Genomic DNA, 15,000 nt, shown 5'->3' on the forward strand with positions numbered 1-15,000 from the left:
CCCACCAATATTCTTTTCCAGATAGTAAGCCATATGTATACCGAAATGAGGTATGATAAATTTGTAGAGTTTATTTAGTTACTAAGTCTATGGATAGAACCAGCCCTGTTTCAGGGAAGCCCTTCCCAACCCCATCCCCTTTGGTGCCCTTTGGTGCTAGTGATGTCTTGCCCCACAGTAGTCTTTTCCAGAAAGTAAGTTTTATGTATAACAAGTTTGGCTGACATTGCTCAATGCATTTCAGAGTTACACATACATACATCCCTTTAATATTATCCTCATATATATATATATATATATATATATATATATATATATATATATATATATATTATTAAAGGAAACCATTTCCTGAGCAGACCCAATCATCCAAACTACCTTGTACCCAAAAATAACGTAATTTCGTACTGATACCTAACTGAGGAAAGGCATGGGAACCTCAGCTCCTATCTGAATTTCTCTCCATGTGCCCCTTTTGGTGCATCTGTTTACTTTCCTAAAGACCTGGTGACTGCTTGAATTACCGGATAAAAGACAAATTGAGAAGAAGCCTGCTGAAAATCTGCCAGAAAGGTTGAGTTCCCCATAAAAACTGGCAAACATGGATTGTCAGAAGTCACCAGGATTTGGGGAAGATCCCAACATAGAAAGTGAGGTGACTGAACCGCCATCTTGCAATCCCAGTGACCTGTGGAAGGAGCAGGAAAATAAGCCCCTGAGGTCATATAAGGCGAGAAACAGCGGTCGTCGCTCTCAGAAACACCCTGGTAACAGACCAATACACTACCCCTTGCATGCTCCGTATTGAGCTGACTCCTCCACGTGGTCACCTTTTGACCACCCAGTCGCCTTACCTGTGCATTTTCCCATTAAACTCACCCCTCCAGAACTGGTGAAATTCAACGAGGCCCCTCTGTCGCTCCATTATAAGGTAGCGTCCTGATTCGAGGTTTTCCAACAGTCACGTGTCTTTAATCTTCCAATGCACTCGCATTTTCTTTTCTAAAATGTGAGTTATCACAAAGACCTGACTCACTTAGCTCAGTGTGAATTTTAATGCAAGTATATCATACCAGAATCGAATTATCTTGGCACCCTCCATGCAACCCTCGATTCGCCCGAGATCGTTATAATTATCCTTGTGTAACCGCTGGCATTATCAAATTGCAGACGGTACATCAGCTGTGGAAACATCGACTTGTCTTGTGCTTCTTGCAGTGAAAAGGCCACTGCAATCAATTCTTCAGTATCCCTTTCAAGAGGATTAATCACAGACTTCAATTTTTGAACAGTGACAGCATAACTAACCACATGGCAGCCCCTGTTGTATCTGTCTATCATTCCCCAGTCTTCTGATTGGTGCATTTAATTGTAAATATATTCCATTTAAAGTAAACCTAAATGTTTATCTGTAACAGTCCCTTGCTGATGTACGGCCCTCAGCCCAACTGTTTTTTCCATTAAGTTTCTTGCCTGACCTAGCAATTGCAGTCAGAATCTCAAGGTGTATTAGTAATTCCCCCTTTTCACGAGCTAGACCCTGGATTGGACCCCTGAAGAAGGAATACAGTAAGTAGGTCAGGTGAGAATCTAAAAATCTATATATTTATATATATATATATATATATATATATATATATATATATATATATATATATATATATATATATACATACACACATATACTGTATATACTTTGGATATGTTCTGACCTAGCTTACCTACTATTTCCTAAACGTTTTCTTTTATTAATTTTATAACCAAGAAAGCCTACAAGAGTATGCATGCTTCCCAATCCCTTTCCCATGTTTTGATAGATAGCTTGGTAAATATAGATATCTGTTTCTCCTACACCTGTCGTCGCAGAGAGATATAGAAAGGCAACTAGAAGGCCCTAGAGTTCCGTATTGCTATTTGATTTTCTTGATTACTCAAGTCATTTTTTTTATATATAGCTCTTCGATAAGACCCTCCAATATTGTCACCGATATTCAGAGAATAAAGGAGGGAATTTTAATTAAATTTAGGCAGGAAATTGGAAAATATCCAATATAGCAAAAACACATTTTAATTTTCCGTAAAAGAAAACTATTGTGCCGGCTTTGTCTGTCCATCCACATCAGACATAACAAAGTGCAGCCCTCTAGCCTCAGTTTTTTTTTTTTTTATCTTATTTAAGGTTAAAGTTAGCCATAATAGTACTTCTGGCAGCTCTATAGGTCCCAACAACATAGGCCACCACCGGACTGTGGCTGAGTCTCATGGGCGTGGCTAAGAGTTTAATGGGCCGTGGCTGAGATTTACTTGTTTATTATTATTATGATTAATTGCCAGAAGATGGACCCTATTCACATGGAACAAGCCCAACAAAGGGGCCACTGACTTCAAGTTCAAGCTTCCAAAGACTGTGGATTCGAAAGAAGCAACAGAAGTTAATAAGAAATACAGAAAGAGAGATCAATCACCAGAAAAACATATAGATTTACAAATAAATAAACAAATAAATAAATAAAAATGGAAGTAAATTCTAAAAATGCAAGGAGAATGGCGTTAGGGCAGTGGTGCATTGGATCTTGGCTTGGTCTTCTGAGGTTCCAATTGCACGATCTCCTCTGAAGGGAGGGAGGAAGGGAGGGTGTTTGCTCTTAAATCAAGGATAATCGAGGATATTATAAATCAAATTATTATTCTCTGTTTAACAGAGGCAGCAGTATTTGGTAACTGGCAACTCAGAGAGGGAAATTCCACCCGTAATTACTTCGATCAGCCATTTTAATCAATTGGCGATTTAATGCGGAACTGAAGGAGACTTAAATTACAGAAGTTACCTTTGTGAAGATGAGTTCAGGTAACAGATTGTCTTTTACCTGTGTAATTACTTCTGGTTTCAATATTGATTCATTTATTATATTGTTTTGTCGTTTTGTAAGTAATGTTCATGAGCATAGGCTATAATTATTTTCAATCATTTCCTGGGTTTCACACGACCACATTCTGTCCTGGGCTCAATCTCTCAAGATCTCCCCACACTCATCTCCTCACTGCTTCCCGTCATTGTCCTTAACCACGCCTCCTTTGGCCTACCTCTACCTCTTCCACCAAGGTGCTGTGTGTGTGTGTGTATATATACATTCCCATTACCTGATAAGCCTTTTTTAATTTTTCCATAAATTCTGTGCTCAGAGAACCATCCTTATCTAAACAAGTACTTGAATATTTAAACTTATCCACTTGCATCCACTTGCTAACAACCAAACCTTCAGTTAGAGAGTCCTGTGCATTTTCAATATTCATATTCATGATTTCAGCTTTTCCACTATTAATAACCAAACGAACCTTTCGACCTTCACTCACAAGACAATCCAACACACACTGCATCTTTTCTGGTCCCTCGCAGATCAAAACCATATCATCAGCATAATCCAAGTCAAGAAGTTTCCCATTTTCTCCTCAGAGTATACCTGCATCCGTTTTCCCTTTTGACCCTTCTCATAACAATCCACGACCAGTACAAACAACAGAGGGGACAGAATGCCACCCTGAGTCACACCATTCGAGTGATCCATTTGAGTGTTTGAATATATATTATATATATATATATATATATATATATATATATATATATATATATATATATATATATATATATATATATATATTATATATATATATATATATATATATATATATATATATATAATATATACTGTATATCAAATGTGAAATGCCAAAATGTGGAAAATAAAGGCTATATTTCAGAGACCAAACTGTCTCTCTCCTCAGGCAAATAGTGAATGAGAAAGTTACAGAAAAGGGGTATTTATGCCAGAAGATCCATAGGTCAGCCATTAAGTCCGTCCACTTGACAGTTTCTCTTAAATCTTCTTAATCTCTGGTTGGAGGGAGATTTTATCTACAATATCTGAATCCCAGGCGCCTCTTGAGAGATTCATCGCATTTCTTTGTTTAATCAAGGCTGATTCCACCATCTGCCTCTTGAGAGATTCATCGCATTTCTTTGTTTAATCAAAGAAATGCAATGAATCTCTCAAGAGGCACCTGGGATTCAGATATTATAGGTAAAATCTTCCCCCAACCAGCAATTAAGAAGATTAAAGAGAAATTGTCAATGGGGGTGACTTAACGGCTAACCTTTGGATCTTCTGGTATAAATACCGCTTTTCTGTAACTTTTCCTCATTCACTATTTGCCTGAGGAGAGAGACAGTTTGGTCTCTGAAATATAGCCTTTATTTTTCACATTGTAGGCATCTCTGTGGGCTCCTTTATATTTGATAGAATTCTGTCTTAACAGAAAATAATTCACAGCCATATATATATATATTCATGAATAAGAAGCTAAGACGCTTTTTCGCTTACCCACATTCGTTTCGTACGCGCGTGTTCTCGAGGGCAAAAAATAAACACATTTGCATATCCCGTCGACCTACATGAATTCCCTTCTGTCTCTAAAGTTACACGCTGTTTATGAACAGCATTCCCTCTCGGGAGGAGCTGAGTAGCCAGGAGGTAAACAGGAAAATGCCTGTGCTGCCATATCTCGGGATAAACTCCTCACGTGCTGAGAGACATGACAAGAAACTGGATGCTAAAGATATTCCTGTCAGGTGGCAATATTCGTCTAGTGATGTTTCTCATTTTGGAGTGCAAAGTTCACTTCTGCTTGTGCCGTCAATATTTGCGAGTCTGTTGTTTGAACGAAGGGATATTCAGATCTCGAGACTTTTTTTTTTTATGTCTGGGCGTTGTATGCAGGCTATGAGGCGTAATTATAGAGGGCATACACTTCTACGTGTATACCAAGGCGTGACAACATGTAATTGTCAGTGTCGTGGGAATGTCTCGTTGTCTCAACTGTCACGAACCCGTTAAAGATTTTTACACGAAATACGAGTCAACAGAAGCTAATCGCCTCTTCTCTCTTTGCCATGATAATGGACAAAATTCTTAAACGAATTTCCTGCAGAGGAATTTCCTTAAATTTATCGTCAAACGCTTCAAAATCAAGCAGAGATGTTTTTTTTAACGCTGCAGAGTTAGACAACTTTTCAATGAAAGTCTTCGAATGGGGAGAGCCTTTTCAACGATGGAAGTAGGTGGAATGTTTTTGTAACTTCTTTGTGGGGCATTTTATTGATGCAGTATGTCGATGAACAAGTTCTGTGTGCATAATTAACCGCTGCCCGAAATGTTTCTAAGAATCCCCGGGCAAAGCTTTGGAAAAGGGTAATTAATCATTTCATAGAACTACAAGAAAAATATTCTACTTACCTAGTTAAAGCTTGAGAAGTTTCAAAGCTACAATGAAATATATATAATCTGGAATCTCTCTTTCTCTCTCTCTCTCTCTCTCTTTTTCTCTCTCTCTCTCTTCTAAAAATACTACAGTTAAGAATGTGAACTCTATAAGTGACGATACTTTGATTAACTGATGGTTTTCCTCTCTCTCTCTCTCTCTCTCTCTCTCTCTCTCTCTCTCTCTCTCTCTCTCTCTTTCTAAAAACTGCAGTTTAGAAGGTGAACTCCATAACTGACGATACTTCAACTAACTGAATCTCTCTCTCTCTCTCTCTCTGAAATCTCTCTCTAAAAATACTACAAGAATAATAAATGATGATACTTGAACTAAATGATGGTTTCCTCTCTTGAACTCTCTCTCTCTCTCTCTCTCTCTCTCTCTCTCTCTCTCTCTCTCTCTCTCTCCAGAGATTAACCTCAACCATGATCTCGTCACAATTACACGGCTGGTCAACCGTCAGCCTTCAGAAGTGCTGAAAATTATACCCAAGATCTTCGTAATGCCTAGTAATCAAGCATTGCATATCCGTGCCCCAGTCATCAGGCATCATAACGGGCACTGTCAACGCTATTTACAAAAGCCTCGAGGAAGTGCCAATAAAATTTGGTAAAAAAAAAAAAACTAAGGAACTTTCAAAAGCATCTATGCTTCGATCTCGAAGAAAGAGAAGTTCTTTCACAGATATTGAGGGAAGGTATTTCTCTTCCAAGGAAGATTTGGGTATGTTGGGAAGATATTTTAAATTAGGAAAGTTAAGGACGAGGGAGGAGCTTTACCGTCAAGGAAGAGCAGAACGCCTCGTGGAAAAAGAGAGGCTATAGGATTTATGAAAGAGAGAAATTGTGGTACTCTGCTCAAAATTATTCCATCATTTGTCAACCACAGGATACTTCTGTCTAGGGATATAATTTTATTTTAAAAATTACCGAAATCTTATCAAAAGGAAGAGAGAGAGAGAGATTTATGTGGTTGTAATCACTCAAAAAAAAGACAGCCCAAAAATCCCCAGGGATTAGGAAGAGAAATGGGGGATTTCACTGGAATCCTTTAAGAGCAGGAAAGAAGTCACGTGAGTGGTAATCTTAGGTCATACTTTTACGACTGAAAAAAGCCTGGAGGCTGTCGGGTAAGGCTTGAGAGAGAGAGAGAGAGAGAGAGAGAGAGAGAGAGAGAGAGAGAGAGAGAGAGAGCTCTGGTGACGAAGACATTTGTAAGTTCCATTGAAACGATTCATTCCCATTTTTAAAAGAAAGTCTCACGGGCCAAAATGGGCTCATTTCAACCCAGTTCAGTTCCTCATTGGACGGGTGGGTATCGTTCTCAGGTAGTACTCTGCTGAACCCCGCGTTCGATTCTCCGACCGGCCAATGAAGAATTAGAGGAATTCATTTCTCGTTATAATGTGGTTCGGATTCCACAATAAGCTGTAGTCCCGTTGCTAGGTAACCAATTGGTTCTTAGCCACGTAAAATAAATCTAATCCTTGGGGCCAGCCCTCTCTAGGAGAGCTGTTCATCAGCTCAGTGGTCTGGTTAAACTAAGGTATACTTAACTTCCTCCCAGTTCAATCAATTTTCACGGAAGGATACGAAAATTTTCGAGAAGAGGGAATTGAGCGCCGGCGTTTTGGTCTCGAGATAAAAAGATAAAGAATACAACAGGACTCCATGAAAAAGAAGATTCCTATTTTCCCATTTAGGTGATTAGGCTACGCATCTTCGCTAACTACGGTTTCGACGCCCCGCAATCTTGGGGTCTGTTTCAGCCACTGTTGTTTTCCTGATATTTTGAGGATGAATAAATTAATATTTCTGTTATTTAACCCAAGTTATTCAGCCATTCCCTTGACGAAGCCTCTCACCCTCTCTCTCTCTCTCTCTCTCTCTCTCTCTCTCTCTCTCTCTCTCTCTCTCATTAGTCTTGATTTTTCGAACGTTTTAAACGTCCTCCGCAAGTATTTTGGCATTTTCAGTCTCTGCGCCTGGTAGACATTCTACATTTTTACATAATTCCACTGCATTCATTTTGTTATGCAGTGCTTGTTGTCATACTTTTTATGTCTAATTTATTTCGTTTATTTCAAATATTTCTTTCGTATCTTAATATCCTGTCATTTATATCTTTGGTCTGATTTCTTCCAGTACTATTTTTTTTTAATCCTTCACTGTATTGTGTCACGTGACCTACAAGTTACTCGAAAAACAACGGTTTTCTTTTAATGCATTTTTTTTTTCATTATCCTTCACTAAGGGCACTAGGAAAATAAAAACGACTTCGTTATGACCGGAAATGCTGTCGTTAGTTCCGACATGAAAATCCTTTTGTAGACCAAACAGTCCCCCACCCCTAAAAAGGCTCTTTGGAATCGTAGCAAATATAGACGCCACACGTTCAGCCTGTGTAAAATTGGACAGGTTTTGTATCAATTAAAGGCGGAACAGATTCGAATCCACCTCGGATTTTTAAAATTCGCTTTTCCATTCAATATAGTACGTCCCTTTATGAACGCGACTTTGTTTTTTTTATTCCCTAAAACAAACAGATGTGATATCAGTCGCTCGAACGTGACCAATAATTGCTTACCTGCATTTCTGCCCGAGTCAAAACTGGGCCTTTGAGGAGAACGGTCGATCTTTCTGTGTATATTTGTGCCTGTTTCGTAATCAAAATATTTACGCGAGTTATTGCAGGCTCCAAAGTGGAAAATGTTACAAAGAGAGAGGCAATATTACAAAGGGAGAGGCGTTTGATGGCGCAGGAAATCTGGAAATTGGGTTGTGATTCGGGATGTCTGGATTTTCTATGCGTTTAAGTGGATAGATATCTTACATATATAAAAGTGAATGTTTGTATGTGTATTTGTAACTTTGTGCGCTATAGAAATCAGAACCGCTTGTCCAATCTTGACAGAATTTGGCATGTGGCCATCATTTGACCCAACTTAGATAATAGGGTAGGTTTCAACCCTGTACCCCCACCCCTTTCCCTTTCCCATCCCCTTCCCCCCTCCTTTGTAACTTATGTGGTTAATAAACTCTACAGGTTTATCATACCTCATTTCATGTACTCCAGACCATAAAAATTATTATAGAAAATGCTTTTCAGTCATTGCAGTAATACCTGGATAAAAGGAACAGATAGCACAGTAATATCTGGATGAAAGGGGCCGTCACCAAAGTATTACCTGGTTAAAGGTGGCAGACAGTATATTAATACATGGATATAAAATGGACAGTCACCACAGTAATACCTGGATAAAAGGGACAGTCACCACAGTAATGCCTGGATAAAAGGGACAGTCACCACAGTAATGCCTGGATAAAAGGGACAGTCACCACAGTAATACCTGGATAAAAGGGACAGTTACCACAGTAATGCCTGGATAAAAGGGACAGACAGAACAGTAATATCATGAAGAAAGGGACAGTCACCTCAGTAATTTCTGGATAAAAGGGACAGTCATCACAGTAATACCTGGATAAAAGGGACAGTTACCACAGTAATTTCTGGATAAAAGGGACAGTCATCACAGTAATACCTGGATAAAAGGGACAGTCACCTCAGTAATTTCTGGATAAAAGGGACAGTCACCACAGTTATGCTTGTCAGTTCACAAACAACTGTTTGAAGGGTGAAAGTTTTCCTGAAAAAGTATATCTGTCAGTCGGACTGTCAACACAAACCCTTTCCCCTCTTCCATCTACCCTCCTCTAACCCTTCCACCTCCCCTTCAGAGTTTTCCCCTCCTTCCTGCTTCGGATTGTTGAGCTTTTATGTATCCCCTACATATAGACTGTCATCTGAGTTTTCATGGTGTATGTATATAGTGTACTGTTGAGCTTACATAAATGACACATATACATATATATATATATATATATAGTGTACTGTTGATTACAGTAAATGATATATATATTATATATATATATATATATATATATATATATATATATATATATATATATATATATATATATATATATAAACTTTGTAACATTACATATATACGAGCCTAAAGTTTGTTACATAGAATACGAGCCTAAAGCTGTTATAAATAACTATCAGAAATATGCAGAAGAGGATGGCGTCTAACCCGAGACATACATGCAGAAATTGCCTTTTTTCTGATTTTTGGGGCGAAGTAAAAAACTACAAGGATACTGAATTTTCTGTCCCTGAAAATGTTTTTTAGTTAACGATATCGGAAACCTCCCTGTTCTGGACAAGATCTTTTCTCTCTCATTCTCAGTCCAGCTTTTGACGCTAAAAATATTAGTTCAGGTAATAGCACTTTTAACCTGAGCGTAATGAAGATTTGATATTATTGCAACAGCTGCAATTATTCTTGGCTTTTCAATTTCCGTTGTACAGCAACACTTCATTTGACTGCTAACATTCATTAATATTCTTTTTATGTAAATTAATCTATTGCATTTAAAATCATGCCTTTCAGTATTTCCTTTCTATGACTAAATTCAGCTTGGTAAAAGCGAAGTCAATCTTACTCGTGGCTCCTGCTGTTTAAAAGAAAAATAGCTACTCTCTCTCTCTCTCTCTCTCTCTCTCTCTCTCTCTCTCTCTCTCAGTATTACGCGAAGAATATTTTTGATTCTTCATATATTATGTGGCTCTTCAGATATAAAAGAAAGCAAATACTTCCAATCTCTCTCTCTCTCTCTCTCTCTCTCAGTACATTTTTTCGCCATCGACATTATATTATTATTTTCCAGACGAATATATCAAAATATCTTGCAAATGTTAGAACGGCATCCATGTCAGTAAGGTCGATTCTCACCTCGATACTTAGTGGATTTCCACCCTCAACAACAAGCTGTTTTTGAGGTCTCCCCGACCTCTGAAAGTTATATTTACTAGGTGACAGGGCTGGCGTGCGTGCGTGCGTGCGTGCGTTTTATTTATAAATTCATCTTCATTCTTTCATAAATTGTATATTGGTCTCATCTTCCGGACTGAGGCCCAATTTTTAATTTTCTGTGAAGCAAAACTATTGTGCCGGCATTGTCCGTCCACACCTTTTCTTCTGTGCAAACTTTTTTTTTTTTTTTTGTCCGCCCTCAGATCTTAAAGACTACCGAGGCTAGACGGCTGCAAATTGGCATGTTGATCATCCACCCTCCAATCATCAAAGATACCAAATTGCAGCCCTCTAGCCTCAGTAGTTTCTATTTTATTCAAGGCTAAAGTTAGACATAATCGTGCGACTGGCAACGATATAGGACAGGCCACCACTGGGACGTGGTTAAAGTTTCATGGATCGTGGCTCATACAGCATTATACCGAGACCACCGAAAAGTGAATCTATTTTCGGTGGTCTTGATTATACACTGGGGATTATTGGGGATTACGTGGTTACTGTAGAAGATTTTAAAGAATAAGAAATGAAATTACGAAAATATGAGTAGATGGTTGCGATATGTACGCTCAGATATGGATTTGTGTCAAATTTGTAAACCAGATTTTCACATTTTGATAAACAAAAATAGTATATTATCGCGCCCCCAAAACAAACATTTTAATACTGACAATTTTTATTGACAGCACTGAGCTGTAAATTAATCCTAGTAATTACTGAAAGATACTTTTTTTCGGCCAAAGTATTTTCTTTAAAAATCACTCAATTGGCAACGATTTGAAGCCTTTCACAAACAAAACGTTTACATATTTTCCCAAAAAAGTAGCCCGCTGAGTTAGCACTTCAAAGTGTGTCTTTATATACAGACCATTCTACCCAAGACACAGCCAGATGTCAACTTGGCCCAAAATCAGGAAGATGACAATTCTCTGAACACTGTTCGGCCCAGATTGTAAACAGAGGTGGTCAGAATGGGCCCCGTCCCTTCGATTATCAATCTGGTCTTGTGTGCGCTTCCGAGATGCTCTGCATACAAGGGATAAACACAGAAACCTGCTCTTGCTGAGTTTCTCATGAGCAACATATGGCTATCAGAGAGAGAGAGAGAGAGAGAGAGAGAGAGAGAGAGAGAGAGAGAGAGAGAGTGAGTGAAGGTGTGAGATATGCCTCGAGAGTGAGATATGGGAGAGAGAGAGAGAGAGAGAGAGAGAGAGAGAGAGAGAGAGAGTGTGAGATATGGGTGAGAGAGAGAGAGTTGTGAGTAACAAACAAAATACTTCCCCTGACGCAAGTACGGTTCAACTAGCTAATGTTGGAAACAATAATGGAACGCTGTATATAATAGTTCAAGAAAATTTACATATATTTGTTTTCTTTTTTCTGGTCATTCATAATGACTCTTGGAAATGGTGAGTCTGTAATTCATGACTCACCTTCTCAAAGCTTCGAATCGGACAGGATAAAGCCACATTTTTTGTTCATGTTCCTCGTTGATTCCCACGCAGCTATCACTGAAAAGCTCGTGAGAAACTTGAAAGAAAAATGGTTATAAAATGTGCAATTGAATCTTTCATTTCTTCATAACTATCTAGTTTTAAGTAAAGGATTTTTATCAGCATAAACTCAATTACACTGGACTGATAAAATAAAAGAATTCAAATGAAACACAAATCCAAGAGCGTCTTACAAGGACCCCAAGATATAAGTGAAATACCAAACAACATTTTGTTAGTAAGAAAGCCTCGACACATCGTAGGCATATAGGAATAACTTTTGTATGTTTATTAATGACGCCTATGCCACTAATAAAATTATTATTATCAGAATCATTAGCTCTATTGATAACTGATCATTTAATAAACGTACGAATTACTCTAAAATATCAATCTAGATTTTGTTTTAGATTTTACCAAAAAAGACACTAATTATCGTATTTTCTCCTGAGATTTCTTGTAAACCTTCTAGACGTGAGAATTTCCACACATGACTTCATCAACTCACATCCATTTTGGACTCAAGCAATCACTCACCCGAAATATAGTTTATCATTTCCTGTCTCCATCAACATCCTAACACTAGTCCACATCGTTTAAACATCGATCAAGGCATTCTGAACATCATTCACAGCAGCGTAACCTGGTGTTCAGAGATTGGTATCTGAGCTCAGTAAGCCTTATTATCAACTTAACATTAGATTTTGGCGTTCACGTGACGTCATTGCTGTATTTAGCACCTCAGTTCACTGCGGTTTAGCATCTTTCACGGTCGCCTGACCTAACATTATGAGATGACCTTGTTCCCTGGTAATTTGTACCCAAGTTGTTTCTGTCTTGGTGTGTACATTCAAAATTCGCCACTCCCTTGGGATATTTTTAGGCCCAGTCAGTTTATGCGTCAGGTGTTGCTTGAATTATTGAATATCCCGTTCATCTTTTGTCTATTTCAAGTTTATTTACCCAATTTATCTAATATTCTTTGCTTCTTACTTATGCTCATCTTTTCACTTATATACAACCATTTTCCTGACCGTGGATATATATATATATATATATATATATATATATATATATATATATATATATATATATATATATATATATATATATATATTATGTATGTATATATATATATTAACTTTATCACATACACAGTTGTTCTGTGCATTAGTAGAATTACTAAAAGGACCTCATTCAAACTGAATGGTATCTAATGGAGTATTTATTCAGAAAAAGTTACAAGCCTTCTTGGACAAACTGTCCACATTATCAAGTACGGACTGTATGGATACTTGATAATGTGGACTGTTTGTCCAAGAAGACTTATAACTTTTTCTGAATAAATACTCCATTAGGTACCATCCAGTTTGAATGAGGTCCTTTTAGTAATATATATATATATATATATATATATATATATATATATATATATATATATATATATATATATATATATAAAATATGTGTGTGAACGTATATTTCTGCGATATAAGACGCACTTTTTTCTCAATGTTTACTTTTTTTAATTCCACCACGCAGGGATCTCTGATCCTGTGCGGTGTAATGCTTCGAAGGCAATTTTACCAACCGCAGATACACTGTACACTTGTATTTATTTGGTCAATTAATTTCTACCCTAGGGCGTGTGGATCGCCGTATTGTTTTGCGCCGATACTCTATGCTCAAAATCCTCTAATACACTCTCTCTCTCTCTCTCTCTCTCTCTCTCTCTCTCTCTCTCTCTCTCTCTCTCTCTCTCTGTCATTCAGTCAGATTTGATCTTGAATGGAGAGACTGTTCTCCTCTTAACCGATAGTTAATTTTATATGAACTTTTTCACTGCTAAAATACAAATTTAATGGTAGTGTTTGAATATAGAATAGGCAGGTGTAATATATATTATATATATATATATATATATATATATATATATATATATATATATATATATATATATATATATATATATATATATATATATGTATGTGTGTGTGTGTGTATATACACTTTACATTTATATAAAATGTGTGTTTTTATTTGTGCATTTACATTTCTGTTTTCATTCTCTCCATTCCCTCCGTACGACGTAACGCGTGAAGCCACCCCACAATCGCAATTTGCTATTTGAAACGTAATATTGCTCGATCTTTCGTTATGAACGGGAGCGCGCATGCGTAGTGGTAGCAGCGTCAAGACATTTCAATTCCAGCTGTCATTCAGTTATTTTTAGTTGTGTTTGCGTGTGTGTGTATTGTGTCACCATTTCTTCGTCCCTCGAGCCAGGAGATCACGCAACCAAGCAACCTAGTGAATGATTAAACATTTTTCAAAAGTAACTTTCAGTCTGAAAGTCCTAAAATATTGGTTTATGAAACAGTTTTTGACGTTGCATACAATGGCGAGTTTGTTTTCGTCTGAAATACTTAGCTACCATTCTCAAACGCCCAATTTAACGTAGAGTGGCCGCTTCCCTAAGCTAGGTCAAGTTAGGTGGTATATACGAGAAAGGGGAAATTGAAGTACAAAAAGTTAAGTTGTTTTAAGTACAGAGTGGTTAATATCTTCAATTGGCCCGAGGACTTATTTTACGTGCTAAGAACCAGGTTCACTTCAAACTTTGAGTGAGAAATCAAAAACTTTGTGTGAGAAATCAAAAATAATTGATTGACTGCAGAAGATAAAGGTCAATGAAATGAGAGACTGAGAGAGAATATGTCAGTAGCTTCAATAGTTTCCATAATAATAATTATAATAACAATAATAATAATAATAATAATAATAATTATTATTATTATTATTATTATTATTATTATTATTATTATTATTCTACAAACATAGACTGCGTTTCATTTTTATGAAATAATTATAATAATTATAATAGTGATCATTATTAGCATTATTATTATTATTACTATTAATTTTATATTTCGGTTACATATATTATTATTATTATTATTATTATTATTAGTATTATTATTTTTATGGATAACCTCAAGACCATTTATAGAAATAAGACCACAAAAAACTGTCTCCCATAATCCTAAAACCTTTTGACATTGTTTTGCAAATAAACAAGGCGAACAAACAACGCAGTGCGATATTTCAAGCATGTCAGGGACAGGAAAAAAATCATAATTATAAAAAAGGGAAAATTCTCTCGCAATTTTAAGCTCAAAATTCTGTCAGCCCTTGAAACAAGAACCTCACACTAGCTCGACCTTTTGCTTAATTTAGATGTTGTATTTTTATCGTCACGTTTTCCTGTTACAGACAGTAGGAGTAAGTGAACACACACATATTATATATATATAT

The sequence above is a fragment of the Macrobrachium rosenbergii genome, chromosome 31, assembly GCF_040412425.1.
Source record: "Macrobrachium rosenbergii isolate ZJJX-2024 chromosome 31, ASM4041242v1, whole genome shotgun sequence".
Taxonomy (NCBI): domain Eukaryota; kingdom Metazoa; phylum Arthropoda; class Malacostraca; order Decapoda; family Palaemonidae; genus Macrobrachium; species Macrobrachium rosenbergii.